This window comes from Triticum aestivum, chromosome 2A (assembly GCF_018294505.1).
Source record: "Triticum aestivum cultivar Chinese Spring chromosome 2A, IWGSC CS RefSeq v2.1, whole genome shotgun sequence".
Taxonomy (NCBI): domain Eukaryota; kingdom Viridiplantae; phylum Streptophyta; class Magnoliopsida; order Poales; family Poaceae; genus Triticum; species Triticum aestivum.
The window spans coordinates 27026136-27042393 of NC_057797.1; the positions used below are offsets into that span (position 1 = coordinate 27026136).

The 16258-nt window shown below is 43.7% G+C and overlaps 2 pseudogenes; one reads left to right on the top strand and one right to left on the bottom strand.

The window, feature by feature from the left end:
• The window catches only part of LOC123191402 (uncharacterized), a 16001-nt pseudogene extending 5696 nt beyond the window's left edge, over window positions 1-10305 (top strand).
• Window positions 10306-14972: 4667 nt separating this feature from the next.
• Window positions 14973-16008, bottom strand: LOC123191403 (senescence-specific cysteine protease SAG39-like; annotated as a pseudogene).
• Window positions 16009-16258: the final 250 nt, after the last annotated feature.

Here is a 16258-nt window from a genome sequence, read left to right on the forward strand (position 1 = left end):
AACCTATGCAAATTTTGGAATCATGACATGTGAGCACGAAACATATAGTTGACTGCTTGAAACAATCATAAGTTAGTAATAGTTACCATCATGAACTGCTCCCTGTTCAAGGTAAGTCGTTGCCTCTGCGCTTGAGTTTTGGTCATCTTTTGTTGCAGGTAGATGTGGTAGTACTGCGAGACGGCAACCCAGCGCACCTCGTACTGCAACTGATGAGCTTTCTTCTTCGCAGCCGCAAGCAAGACCACGTCGGCTCTGGCCTTGTGCTCGTCAAGAACTCTATAGAGTTGCTGCAATCATGCATAAACCAGAAGCAAACAAGGAATGAGTTGAGTGATTCAATGATAAACTATGAACGAAACTGAAGACAAGTGATTCAGAAGAGAACTTACCCAAAATTTGGTGATCACGGCCTTAGCGGCCGTCCCGTACTCCGCGTTGCTGCAAGCGTCGTAGTGGGCCTAGCTCGTGGCCAAAACCCGCAGCTGCGGATCCCTGTCTGGCCACGGGCAGAATAGGCCAGGCCAAAACTCCTTCAATAGGACAGTGATAAGACCGTTCGGTTTACGGCCCTTTCCGCGAAGGATCCAGTTTCTGCAAAAGAATCAAATGATTGCCATGTGTACAATAAGAAAATGTTGTCATGTGTTGAAAATATGATCGAGAGGCACTTACTCTGTCCCCACAGGTTCAATGAGCCACTTGTGCTCCTCGATAGAAGGTGGTGTAGGTAGTCCGACATTACCACGCAGCCACCCCTGCGGAGCACCCGGTGGCAAGTCACCCCACAACTCGGGATCAACATCCCTTCCACCCTCCTCGCCCTCCTCCTCACCCTCCTCCTCGCCCCCCTCCTCCTCGCCCTCCTCCTCCTCGCCCTCCTCCTCCTCACCCTCCTCCTCCTCGCCATCAGGAACATACTCCTCCTCCTCAGACTCAGAAGGTGCCTCTGTATAGGAGGGCATCGAAGAAGACCCTCCTATTTCGGACACGGCCCGGAGTTTTTTGCCCCTGCTGCCTCTCCCCCCACCTCCTCCTCCTCTAGGGGCTCTCCCCCCACCGCCTCCTCCTCTAGGGTCTCCTCCCCCGACCCCTCCACCTCCCTGTGAGGTGTCATCCTCGCGTAGTCGGGAGGGAACCTTGTGGGCTTGTCCACTCCGAGTAAGTCCTTTGAATTTACTGAGGAAACTGGCGCCGCTCGACTTGCCCATGATTAGCAAACCTGCATTGAGAAGAGAATAAACAATTAGTAAGGATATCAATTAAACAAGCATATAGGAAAAACATTAATACCAGAAGAGCACATTAAGCATACTATTGTAATGATCATTAAAAGAACTTACATTTTCTAGAACCCATATGAATCATCACTATTGTAATCTATTTGTGGACCGGTCTCATCATCACTATCACACATATCATCTTCGTTGTCTGACGGAGGTGGAGGCTCTTCCTCATCGTCAGCGTCTTCATTTAACTTTTCAAGCATAATTATGTCTCTTTGATTCACAACTGCCTCACCATCAATCTGTGCATCGTCGTCGTTTGGGTCCAGGTCAACATAACCCAAGTTATCATCCTCGTTGTTTCGGACCACGTCATCATGTTCCTCTTGATAGAACACTCCCTCGTATGTCATGGGGTTTATGTTGTAGTAATCATCATCGTTCGGGTCCGGTAGCTTACCATGCGGCGACACCTTGAACACAACTTCCCAACCCTTTAGGTACTCTTTCTGGCATGGGTAAGGCAGATAATATACTTGTGTGGCCTGGGTAGCGGCGATAAAGAGATCAGCTCCGGCATAGACGGTTGATGGTTTAACTTCAACTAAACCAACAGAAGGCGTATGTCTCAGACCCTTTTTGGGGTCGAACCATCGGCATTTGAACATAGTGAGACTTAGGTGTTCGCGGCCACGTTTGAATGTAAGCTCGTATATTTTTCCTACCCTTCCGTAGTAATCTACTTTATTATCTCCTTCAGTGAAGACTCCAGTATTTATGGTTTTGGGATCAGGCCGACTGTTCTGGTGCTCCTCTGTATGGAAGCGATACCCATTCACATCATACTTTTGGCATGTCATGACAACAGGGTCAAAACCCATGGAAACCCATCTCAATTTTTCATCCATTGATTTGGTCGGATCATTTCCCTACAAGTTTAATTGAAATTATAGGGTGCATGAGTTTAATTGAAATTATAGGGTGCATGAGTTTAATTGAAATAGGTAATAGGGAAGTGTGAAAAATTACTTTCTCCATGAACCACGCAACGAAAATTTTCCTTCCATCAGCACCCTTTCGGAGAAGAGCAAGTGCCTCCGCTTCAGTAGGAGGCAGCATTCCCGTCCATTCTTCAACGAATCGACTACAATAAGAACAGCGGTATAAGAACTAGGCAAAGTGAACATGACAAATTGACTAAAAGAATGGTGCAAAGGTATTACCTCATCCACTCATCCTCAACTTCCTTGATGTTGTGCAAGATATAGAACATGAAATCCTCCCACTCATCTCGTGGCATGAGATAAGGTTTCGAGCATCCAGCCCTACCACCTTGCCCGATGAATAGAGGCAACTTTGGTTTATACTTGGGTTCTTCTGTATTGTATCGAGACACCTTATTATGCAACGTGGGAACATGGTCCGGATAGTAGGCTGTCCTGAGGTCTGCCACATCCTCTAGGATAACTGCCTCAGCTATGGAAGCTTCAATCTTAGCTTTGTTTCCACATTTCTGTCTCAGATGCTTGTTCTGTCTCTCAGGGCCGTACTGCCAATGATTCTGCACAGGCCCCCCCAACAATACCTCGTCCGAGAGGTGCAAAATGAGATGTGTCATCGGAGTAAAGAAGCCTGGCGGGAAGATCTTCTCTAGCTTGCATATCAACTCCGGCGCCTTCTTATGCATTTCTTTTATCTTCTCAGGACATACTTCTTTAGCACAAAGCGTGCGGAAGAAATGGCTTAACTCCGCAAGCACACGCCAGACACGCTCGGGAACATAGCCCCGAACCATCACCGGCATAATCCGCTCAATCCATACACGATAGTCATGACTCTTGAGCCCGGTCACTCTGCCCGTTGAAAGATTGACCCCCTTACTTATATTCGACGCATAACCATCAGTGAACTTCACGATGTGTTTCAGCCACTTGAATGCCTCCATCTTATGATCCTTTTTAAGTACGAAGTCAGCATCTGGATTGAACCAAGATTTTCGACTGCCAGTGGGAGGCTGCATGTGTAGACGTGGTCTATCATAAATATTCTATTGATCAACTCTAGCATTAACATTATCCTTTGTCTTATCAGGAATGTTGAGGATCGTATGAAAAAGGGACTCTGCGACATTCTTTTCGGTGTGCATCACGTCTATGTTGTATGGAAGTTTGAGGTCCTTAAAATAGGGAAGCTGCGTGAAGGGGGTAATGTGAGTCCAGTTGTGCGTCTCACCATATCCTTCAATTTTTCCCCTTTACCTTCTCCTTTGCCCTCGCCCTCGTCTTCGCCTGTGGCTTTGCCTTTGCCTTTACCTTTGCCTTTCCCTTCACCGGCAGGCTTAAGAGCTTTCAGCTGAGCAAGCACATCCGCACCAGAAAACGTTGGAATCTCGTTTACTTCATGGACAAATTTGCCTTTTGTGAAGTTCTTCTTGTCTTCCCTATCAGGATGGTCTGGAGGGAGGAACTGTCGATGCAGGTCAAATGCAACATACTTGCCACCCTTCTTCAGCCAAATGAAAATTAAGGCCTGCATGCACACTGGGCAAGGCATCTTTCCACTTGTACACCATCCGCAGAACAGGGCATAACCGGGAAAGTTAGCCATGGGATCATGCGTTACGGAACGAGTAAAGGGACTTGCCGATAATGAGATTGAACGAGGTATGGGTATACCGACAATCGAATCTTGGGCAAGTAACATACCGATAGACAAAGGGAATTGTATACGGGATTGATTGAATCCTTGACATCGTGGTTCATCCGATGAGATCACCGTGGAACATGTGGGAGCCAATATGGGTATCCAGATCCCGCTATTGGTTATTGGTCGGAGAGATGTGTCGGTCATGTCTGCATGGTTCCCGAACCCGTAGGGTCTACACACTTAAGGTTCGGTGACACTAGATTTGTTATGGAAAATAGTATGTGGTTACCGAAGGTTGTTGGAGTCCTGGATGAGATCCAGGACGTGACGAGGAACTCCGGAATGGTCTGGAGGTGAAGATCGATATATTGGACGAAGGTTATTGGAGTCCGGAATTGTTCTGGGAGTACCGGGTGACGACCAGCGTGACCGAAAGGTGTTTTGGAGGCCCCGACAAGCATTGGGGGGCCTTATGGGCCAAGGGTAGGGGGCACATCAGCCCACTAAGGGGTTGTGCGCCCCTCCCACCCCATCTCACGTAACGTGGAGAGGTGGGGGCGCCTCCCCTAGGGCAGCCACCCCTCTCGGCTTGGGGGGCAAGTTTCCTAGGGGTGGGGGCGCCCAAACCCATCTAGGGTTTCCCCTGTGGCCGCCACCCCTCCCCTAGGGAACCCTAGGGCATCTCCTCCACCCTTCCCCCTATATATAGTGAGGGAGAGAGGGCGCAGCCGCACCCCCTTCCCTGGCGCAGCCCTCTCCTCCTCCAACTCCTCCTCCTCTTCCGCAGTGCTTGGCGAAGCCCTGCCGGAGAACCACGAGCTCCATCGCCACCATGCCGTCGTGTTGCTGGAGTTCTCCCTCAACTTCTCCTCTCCCCTTGCTGGATCAAGAAGGAGGAGACGTCCCCGGGCTGTATGTGTTGAACGCAGAGGCGTCGTCCGTTTGGCGCTAGATCGGATCTTCCACGATTTGAATCGCCACGAGTACAACTCCATCAACCGCGTTCTTTGTAACGCTTCTGCTTAGCGATCTTCAAGTGTATGAAGATGCACTCCCTCTCTCTCTCGTTGCTAGCATCTCCTAGATTGATCTTGGTGACATGTAGGGAAATTTTGAATTATTACTACGTTCCCCAACAAATATTCATATCACAATTAAGAAGAATTACATTGAAATTATGCCAAGTAGCACTCCGCATCAAAAATTCTGTTTTTATCATTTACCTACTCGAGGACGAGCAGGAATTAAGCTTGGGGATGCTTGATACGTCTCCAACGTATCTATAATTTTTGATTGCTTCATGCCATATTATTACTGCTTTGGACATTATTGGGCTTTATTATCCACTTTTATATTATTTTTGGGACTAACCTATTAATCGGAGGCCCAGCCTAGAATTGCTATTTTTTGCCTGTTTTAGGGTTTCGAAGAAAAGGAATATCAAATGGAGTCCAAACGGAATGAAACCTTCGGGAACGTGATTTTCTCAACGAACAAAACCCAGGAGACTTGGACCCTACGTCAAGACACAAAAGAGGAAGCCACGAGGTAGGGGGCGCGCCCACCCCCACCAGGCGCACCCTCCATCCTCGTGGGCCCCCTGTTCCTCCACCGACGTACTCCTTCCTCCTATATATACCTACGTACCCCCAAACGATCAGATACGGAGCCAAAACCCTAATTCCACCGCCGCAACTTTTTGTATCCAGGAGATCCCATCTTGGGGCCTGTTCCGGAGCTCCGCTGGAGGGGGAATCGGTCACGGATGGCTTGTACATCAACACCATAGCCCCTCCGATGAAGTGTGAGTAGTTTACTTCAGACCTATGGGTCCGTAGTTAGTAGCTTGATGGCTTCTTCTCTCTTTTTGGATCTCAATACAAAGTTCTCCCCCTCTCTTGTGGAGATCTATTCAATGTAATCTTCTTTTTGTGGTGTGTTTGTTGAGACCGATGAATTATGGGTTTATGATCAAGTCTCTCTATGAACAATATTTGAATCTTCTCTGAATTCTTTTATCTATGATTGGTTATCTTTGTAAGTCTCTTCAAATTATCAGTTTGGTTTGGCCTACTAGATTGATCTTTCTTGCAATGGCAGAAGTGCTTAGCTTTGGGTTCAATCTTGGGGTGTCCTTTCCCAGTGACAGTAGGGGCAGCAAGGCACGTATTGTATTTTTGCCATTGAGGATAACAAGATGGGATTTTCATCATATTGCATGAGTTTATCCCTCTACATCATGTCATCTTGCTTAAGGCATTACTTTGTTTTCATTAACTTAATACTCTAGATGCATGCTGGATAGCGGTCGATGAGTGGAGTAATAGTAGTAGATGCAGGCAGGAGTCGGTCTACTTGTCTCAGACATGATGCCTATATACATGATCATACCTAGATATTCTCACAACTATGCTCAATTCTGTCAATTCCTCAACAGTAATTTATTTACCCACCATAGAATACGTATGCTCTCGAGAGAAGCCACAAGTGAAACCTATGGCCCTCGGGTCTATCTTCATCATATTAATCTATCAATACTTAGTTATTTCCTTTTGCTTTTACTTTGCTTTTATTTTACTTTGCATCTTTACCATAAAAATACCAAAAATATTATCTTATCATATCTATCAGATCTCACTCTCGTAAGTGGCCAAGTAGGGATTGACAACCCCTATTTGTGTTGGCTGCGAGGATTTATCTGTTTTGTGCAGGTATGAGGGACTAACGCGTAGCCTCCTACTGGATTGATACCTTGGTTCTCAAAAACTGAGGGAAATACTTACGCTACTTTGCTGCATCATCCCTTCCTCTTCGGGGAAAACCAACGCATGCTCAAGAGGTAGCATGGCGGAGGGGCGGGATCCCCTCCAAGATTGGATCTCCCTCTCCGTTCTCTTATGTTTCGCGTTCCCCAGATCTAGCCGAAAACCGTTTCTTATATTCCCGGAGATTCGTAACTCTGATTGCGCTAAGGTTTTAACATGATTTTTTCTGGATATAAGCTTCCTTGCGCCCGAAGTAGAGGTCCAACTGACGTACGAGGTGAGAACAACCCACCACGGCACGCCTGGCTCCTCTGGCGCGCCCTGGTGGGTTGTGCCCACCACGGGCCTCCATCCGGTGATTCCAACTCCCAAAAATCACATATATTTCAAAATAATTCTCTGTGAAATTCTATTGCATTTGGACTTCGTTTGATATGGATACTCTGCAATACAAAAAACATACAGAAAACAGGACTGGCACTGGACACTAGATCAATAGGTTAGTCCAATAAATCATATAAAAAGTTGCCAAAAGTATGTGAAAGTGATATAATATTGGCATGCAACAATCAAAAATTATAGATACGACGGAGACTTATCAGACGTGCCCCTCCCGGTGGCGCTCTTCACCGTCACCACCCTCACCTGCCTCTACATCAGCCTCTGGAAGTTCCCGGACGTGGCCAGGTTGCTGCGCCACACCTCCTTCCCCCATCTCCGGGAGCTCGGCATCTGCAGCGTCATCATGGAAGACGGGGACATCGACTTGGTCGTCACCAAGAGCCCCGTCCCGGAGACCCTCAACATCCATGGATGCAACAAGGGGTTGCACCTTCGCCTCGTCGGCCACAGCCTCCGGTGCGTCCAAATTTGCGGCTCCGTCCTGGAGGACATCGCGATGGTAAAGGCTCCTCGCCTCGAGTGGCTCATCCTGGAGGATTTTCGGAGCAATGCCGGTGGCTTGTCCACCATGGTGAGGATTGGTGATGCTCCCAAGCTGCACGCAATAGGAATCTTGGAACCGGGGAGCACCATCCTAGAGATCCGAGACGGCATCTTCATGGTACATACATCCCCTGTTGGCATTCTAACATTTTTTGTTCAGTTAGCAAAATGTCCAGCTCATGGAGGTCCATGACTAAATATTAGATTTTTTTGTTTTTTGTTAATTTGGGTTCTTTCCTGCAGGGCGGGATGAAGGCGAGCCCAAGCACCATGGCAACCAGCGTCAAGATCCTGAGTCTGAATGTGCGTTTCGGAAACCACACCGATGGAAAGATGGTTCTCTCCTTCCTCGGCTGCTTTCCCAATTTGAAGGCACTGCACATTACTATATTTTTCTTTCCATTTCATGTTTTGCTTACATTCATAGCGAATTCCATTTGTAGCAACAGATTTTGTTCACTGCAGATGGTGTGGTTTAAGCTTTTGATTAATTAATTGTAGATAATGTACTATGCAATTCTCCTGATGTCAATGCTTTCCTTCTTAATCCATTGTTATAGCATCTCTCACCGTGGTCATATATCATACTACTTGGCAATATTCATGTTGTTGATGTTGTAAGTGGCATGCAGTGCTCCTTTCGGACTTACGGAATTTACACATGACAAACCAACACATTGCTACCTACAATTTTTTGGAGGCATGTGTAGTTTATCATATTACTCTAAACGGTGTCATATCAGGTACTTCTTTATGGTTAATTAATATTTAATAGCAAGATATTTTTCATGGTTCACATCTGGAATTTTGTGTTAAAGAACACATTTCACAAAATATGCACATGGTTAGGACCTCCATCATGGCTATATTTGGTAAACTATGCACCTGTCAGGGCCCCCATCTTACAGAATTTTCATCAATGGAGAATATGTGTTTGATTTCTTCAGCAACAACATTGATTGACCGGACCATGTTTTAGTTGCGATCGACAATGGTAGCAAGCACATGCATAGTTGAATGAGATCTTTGGAGATACTCTGTAACTTGTTATATGCGAATAACAAACATGAGAGACTGCATAGTGCATACATCATATCAATTTCTGATCTTTCATGCGTGTTACTTCTTACTTGGTAGTTGGCTACTGGTAGTTGTTACTTTCTCCTAATTAATTTCATGTGTGAAAGTAATGATCATTGATTTGCATTGCTCTATCCAGTCAATGATCATCAGAGTGCTTCTGGTTTCTTTTCTTGTGAAATGTGATTCCTATGTTTATTTAATCAAACATAAATGATATGTTACATCTTTAATCAGTTGTAATTTAAATGCCAAGCGTTCCATTTATTATCAGCAATCAGGTTTTCTCTACTCAACTACACCAACTTTAGGAAGGCATTCTCCCCCTTCAGGACCTGTATTTCTGCTGCGAATGTTGCAAGTGGCATGCAGTGCTTGTTTCAGACTCATGAAACTTATATATAATTACCTTGCACATTCCTATTCCTGCCTATAGTTTGCTGGTGAATTGCGTGGTATTACCGTAATGCCAGCTTAATGCATTGCTACTAGACTACATCTGCAATTAGTCATGTCCGACTCACTAATTACTACAAAGTTCTGGTCAGGCTTCTATTTATTCTTAGCCATGGAGAATAGAGTACCAAATGATAATGCTCGGATTGCATGTTAATTTCAGTAAGTTGTGACATTTGGTATGAAACTGGGTTGCACATTGCTGCCACCAGTTTGTTGGAGGTCTGTGTTGCATGCCATAATATCATATTGTTGCTTTGTTTCTATGCCGCATTTTATCAGCCAATTATGTCTGATTAACTAATTACAAAGAAGGTGTCATGAAAATTCTTCTTGAAGAATGTATTTGGTAAATTTTGCACGTGTTAGGGGAGCTACACTGCGGCTCGAATGTGTTGCCTCACTTCGTAATTGTTATGCATGAACTGTAATCATGAGGCCCGCCTTAGTTGTTGTTGGTACTCCGTCTAGCTTCATGCATGGAAAGCATTGGCATGTCATATCTCTCCCATATATTAGAACCAACATTTATGTATGCATGTTATGATGTTTGTTTCACTGCACAATATCTGCCGCTTTTCAATTAACCTGAAGCACTACGTGGTACTCCCTCTGTTTCATAATTTTTGTCGTGGTTTTAGTTCAAATTTGAACTAAACCCCCAATCATGACAAGAATTATGAAACGGAGGGAGTATTAATTTGCATCGCATGTATTGGTATTATATACTCAGCATGATTCATTGAAGCTGAACTGTGAGTGATTGAAGTGCTTTTTTCCTGCAGTCCGAAAAATGTGATTATGAAGCTGACAGTGCCAGGCTGAACCTCAACTTTTGGAAGCTGGCCAAGCCCACTGAATGCATCAAGTCGTGCATCAAGGTGTTCTCTTACAGAGAATTCTGAGGGGAGCTCGGGGAGGTTGCCTTTCTCAAGTCCTTCTAGAGTGCGAGGGCACTGAGGACTGTGTCCATCTCCATGGCTAACCCGAGCTTCACGTCATTCTCGATGGATGAGGCGACTTCTAAATTGGAGAAAGCTTCTAACAAGATGGCCAGTAGATCCTGCCAAATGTTGCTTCTCGGGAGCACATGTCCTGAAGGAGGCAAGCCCTGGAGCTTCAAGAAAGGAACTGATTACTCCTTTGAGGACCCTTTCACAATGGTGGAGGTTCGCAACATAGCTTAATATCTGTGGGGCCAGGGCCGAGCCGGCAAAATCCGAGGCCCTGTGCCAAACTCGAAAATGGGCCTTACCTCACTAAATCTTTGATTTTTTTTGTTTCTTTCTACGCTTTTGGTAACCAGATTCATGTTTTCTAATCAAAGACATGACTTGGATCTTGCAATACGAGACGCCTAATAGATGAAAAAAATAAATAGCTAGAAGAATTTTGCAGAACTAAATAGCGGACGTAAATTGCAACTCACAATCAAGGCCTCACGTGATCGCCGGTTATCAAAGCGACGATGCTTAAGAAATTGGAGATCGGAAGATGGCTTGAACCTTCCATTCCTTCATGTCCTCCCTGCCTCGCTGCCGTTCGTGGTCCTGCTCTCCTGATGTAAGGAGGAGACCGAAGAATGGATATAACCTGTAATTTAGCTTAACTCGGCCGCCGGAGGAGAAAATTAATAGATTGGCTTTGTTCGTCTCAATGGATCGCTGGATTTTATTTTTCTTAGGCAGATCGATCGCTTTTCTGGAGAGAAGGCAGATCGATCGCTGGATGAGCCGCACGTCCCAATCGGGGCCTGTTTCACCCAGAGGAAAGACGGAAGGAGGCTCGTGTACAAAGGATAAAAGACCCAGCCAATTGGACTTTGCCTAGCCGTGCGTACAAAATCTGAGGCCCCTAAAAACTGGGGGCCCTGTGCCGGCGCACAGGTTGCACCCCCATGGGCTCGGGCCTGTGTGGGGCAATGGAGTTTTTTTGGTATCTGCTTCTTTTGGCACCTGACTTTGGTGGTATTACGTTGCAGATTTTATGTTAAATTCGTGGTCCGATGTTTGGTGAGAGTCAGAAATACTATGGACTAACGTTAGCTTGCTTGCCGCTTTACCTGTGTCATCAGTTTCCCATAGTATATGCTCCTTAAAACTTTTTGATTGCGGCAGCATGTTTTATATGTATTTTGTGGATCATGTCCTCCTAATCATCATGCAGATCAATTATCATCAGAACAATGGTCTTTAGGCATGCATTGTTTTGATTATACATGTCTTTGAACTTCATGGTTAAATATCTTTGGCCAATATAGCTTGAAACACCGGTACCATTTCATTTTTGGCCTTCCCTGCATGTTTGATTGAGCTTATCAATATTATTAGACTACATCAGTTATTAAAAAAATATTGTTACCTGTGGTACTCTTATACCTTTTATCATTTTGTTAGAAAATTTCCTTGATTTATAATTTTACATTGCACTGATTCTTGACATAAGCAAAGAAGAAGCGTACCGATGTGCAATGTAAAATATTTTTGGTATTGAGGATCCATTACTTTGCATATGAATCCTTTGACGTCTGCTAGCAACATATGAATGACCTGCATGATTCTCTAAACCAAAATGAGCTTATTTTTTATGTTCATATATGCTCTGCTAGGTACACGTGAGAAAATCCCAAATTCAGGCTTCAAAAGTCTGGATCCCACAGCATTGCTATACTGAATCAGATGATCTCATTTTGCTCCTTCCTATCTCCAACAAGTAGTTTCTAGCAACTGCTTGATTTTACAACAAAAGTAACTCTATTTCACAAGTACTAGTTTTCAGCTACCACTTGATTTCATTATACAGATCGATTTAAGAACAAAGGACTCGAACATTCAGTGTAGGCTAAGGAACTTGGGAAGATCTTTCTAGACTAAAAATTGTCTTAGTTCGATAAATTCTTCACTGCAAAATCTGCAATATTCTTATCAGAGCGCTCTCCTTCCTGCATCCACTTAGAAACATCCTTCTTGTACTCCTCCCCGCCTATCACCTCCTTGATGCACGTCTTCATCCCATCCCTTCTCACCAAGTCCTTCTCATTTCGACATGGACGCAAGCTGACTACCCATCTGCTCTCCACATACTTTGTGGCGGGCGGTTACATTTGTCTGCCCATTATGATATTGCGACAATAGGTACACCGGTGACAATTGCTTCTGTTGTCGAACTCCATGTACTCTTGAATAGTACCTTTTATGGAAATTTAATTTTGTTTTTTTTCACACAAGAAGACCATGTCGTTTCTTCTCAAAACTTTACACATGAGTATAACACTAGAGCATGTTCGTCACACCTTTTATGTAAATTTGATTTTGTTTTTTTTTTCATACAAGAAGACCACGTCATTTCTTCTCGAAACTTTACACATGAGTAAAACACTAGAGCATGTTCGTCACACAGAATTATTCGGTATTCTCTTTTGCTATTTTTAAAATGTATTTTTTCAATCTGGATGCGCCTAGACCAAAGTTCCACTGGGTATTTTTTCCTTTTTAGTCAAACTTCATATGTAGCGTTGTGCAACTCGAGGTCACTGGAATCTTTCAGCAAACCAGGAATCACCGGACTGGAAAACATGACAAATGAACTACAAATGTGAATTTTTACTGCATTCATCAGTGATACATATCATAACAAGAAACCACATATTGCTTTTTGTCAATTAACATTGTATATTTTATTTCTTTATTTAAGAGGAGTAATGCGCCACACTAGCGTTGTAGACACATGGTTTGACACATGACAGGGCGTAAGGAGGACATTGTCAACTACTCTATCATCTTTTGTTCCACATTTCTAATCGTAAGGAGGGTGCAAACTGCAATTCAGTTTAAACTGTCTGAGGCGGCATAAGGGCCTCATGTGCTACAAGTACCTGCACAACCATTACATACATGTGTTCTACCCTCCACTATTAATTATGTCACATCAGATTGATCATGTGAATCGATTCATATGGGTAGGAACGAACAAATACGCTCCTCTGAGTATGACATATCTATACTTGATTCTTTCTCGTCGGTTTTAGATGAAATTTGATCTTTCAAAATTTGCCAACCGAGCAGGAGGCAGAGTACATGGAGTTAACATGGAGAGCTAAGATGATAGGCCCAACCTATCATCCAACAAGTCTTATGGTTTCAACTTGTTCAGTGGTGATGGAACGTATATGGATTGGGTAGAGAAGCACCACATTTCCTGTATTGTGCTTGTATCCTATGGGACCGTCTCTAACTATGACGCAACCCAGTTGGATGAGAATCACAATGGACTATGCAATTTTGCCCAACCCTTTTTTGGGGTTGTCAGATCCAACAAGTCACACAAGTTATCTGTAGAACTCAAGGTGAGATGTGTGAATAATGGATCAATTGTTGAGTGCTACCCCCAACTTGAGGTTTTGTCACACAAGGCTATTGATATGGTAACACAAAATACATTTGTTTTATTTTTATGTACAAGAATATAAAAAGGTTTTACAAAGTACTAAAATAAGGACAACTGTTCAGATTTAAATTCACGAATATACATGTAGGTCGCTTTGTTGCCCACTGTGGGTGGAACTCGACGTTGGAGGCAGTTGTTAGTGGTGTTCCTCTTGTGGGAATCCCACTTTGGGCAGACCAACCCACCATAGCAAAGTATGCGGAGAGCGCGTGGGGCATGGGCGTGTGAGTACAGAAGGGGACAAGGATAGAAGGATGAGTACAAAACAAAATCGGCAAAGTGGATGCAAAAGGCCAAGGATGCAACATAGGAAGGAGGAAGCTCAGATAAACATATTGCCAACTTCATTGCGGAATATATGTCAACTAGAAGTCATACCAATGCATACCTTACTTCAAGATAAGCAAGTAGGCAGTGATTCCAGTGGTACAATTCTTTTAGAGAAAATTTCATTTTACTTTTGTAAGTAAAGTGCTATCTTATCACCATGTAGAAGGATGTGCAATTTTTAGTGTACTAACAACATGCGAAAAAACTATTTACATGTTATAGAATCAATTCAAACAAATCATATGGAGACTATAAAACTTCATAGCAATTTTCACTTTATTATGTCCACGGATATTCTTACTGTTCCACATGATAAAATACTTTCCTATAATTAATTAATGCAAGAAGATGATTTTCTGTTCATCCTAAAATTGCTTTGGATACATATTTTGATTGTTGCGGAACTTGGAATTCTGTAAGCTTGATTCCGTGCGGAAAGTTGAAACTGAATGCCTAAATGTATATAAAACAAGAACCCATAAATGTCTCAGTTGATCAGATACATGGAAAGACACATAAAAGATTAACCTATGATCTCAATAAACATCATAGTATGCATATTTATGATAACATAATCGCGTCTCCTTTGTCATAGCCTATCACCTTATCATAAGGTGTCATGCGTTAGGCCATTTTGGGAAGTTGGAATTTCCTCATAATCTTGTTGCAATGGATTGAATCTTTTAAAACAGTGCATGTAGTATTCTCTATTAATACAAATCACCTGTAGGATGCCTCCAATTTTCAGTTAAGACATTACATTCCTATAAATACCCAAAGACCCGATATAAATATCATATATACGAAAATTCCCTTTAGAGTTTACTCTTAACATAGTCAAATGTTTTGGACATTTGAAAGCTTCATGAATATATATCAACATAATTCTTAATCAAAGTTTCACATATTGTATAATATACCACACACGGTATTAATTTACAAAGTATAACAATGTATGGACATAAGATACATCATCATACACAACTTACAGACACATATGAACTATACACAGGACATGGGGACATTAATTATTAGAGAATTGTGCATATGTATGATTAGGTGGCATTTGGTGATCTTCCTATTTGGTGGGGTATGAAGGCTCCATGGCAAGACCACACATGCCCTTCTTGTCTGCAATGTCCTTCTCCATTCTCAAGTACCCATTCTCGCCCCAAGTTGTGCCCCATGAATTCTTCATCAACCAATAACTTGTGCCATCACTAGTCTTTCCATATCCAGTGGCTGCAATTCCATGGTCCAAGTCAGTACCGCAGGAGGCGGTCATCACCCCGCCAGAGTAGAATTGGAATGTCATGTCGCCTCTGTACACAGCTATAGACACTGGTTGGTTTGCCACCGCCTTCATAAGGGAACCCTCGTTATTGATAGGAACATCCTCAAAGCCGGTGATGGTTGCAGCACTGTTGGATCCAGCCTTGCACTTGCCGTCGGCTGCATCATCCATGCATGAGTCCTCCCTCGCAGCCTTGAACTTCACCATGAACATCACAGTCAACCAACTCTTGCTCTGACAGTGAGATTAACTTGCCGGTTTTCACTTTTACAATGCCCTCTGTCGCGGCAACGGCAGAAAATGCCCAACAGCAGCCTAGAAATAATTGTGTTGTTATAGTGTTATCCAATAAAATATTAAAACATATATGCTGTGCAACACATTTTTTGTGTACTTACCACACTGGCCTTGATCCTTGATAGGGGTGACAGCCCCCTTAGCCCTCCAGTCCATCGTTGTTGGAAGAGCATCAAAACTCAAATTCTCATACTTGAATCCTGTAGAAAGAACTCGCATGGAGTTTGATTTCAACCCCTTGTTTGTGTTGGTTGTCCTGAACTCATCATTGGTGATATCAGCGAACTGGTTGACGCCGAGCCAGAACTTGTGATTCTGGCCATTGAGTGTTTCAATGAATTCGACGTTGGCTTTGAAAACCTCGAACCGGCGCGCCTTGTAACACACGGCCATACTGAACCATCCAATTCTCATGCTTCGCCACCATCGACAAGTCATCATTCAGCTCACGAGCTGAAATGACAGTACCACCGAGGCAGATGCAACCAAGGATTGCAAGAAGCAAAGCCTTGTGGATGGCCATCTTCGGTTAGGCACCGAACTGCAATGACAGTACTGAAGAGGTAGATGAAACCTAGGATGGCAAGTCTCTGTACTTTGGTCTGGTTTGTTGGATGGTACTTGGTGGCATATATAGTGTCATGTATGTGTTAGAAATAGGAGACTGAGAGATACGGTACTTGAGCGAAGGTGGTTATGGAAAAGGGCTTGTGCGTTGCCGTGGATTATGGTGGCCGGCTACATGGTATAAAAATGATGCGCACATCTGATTG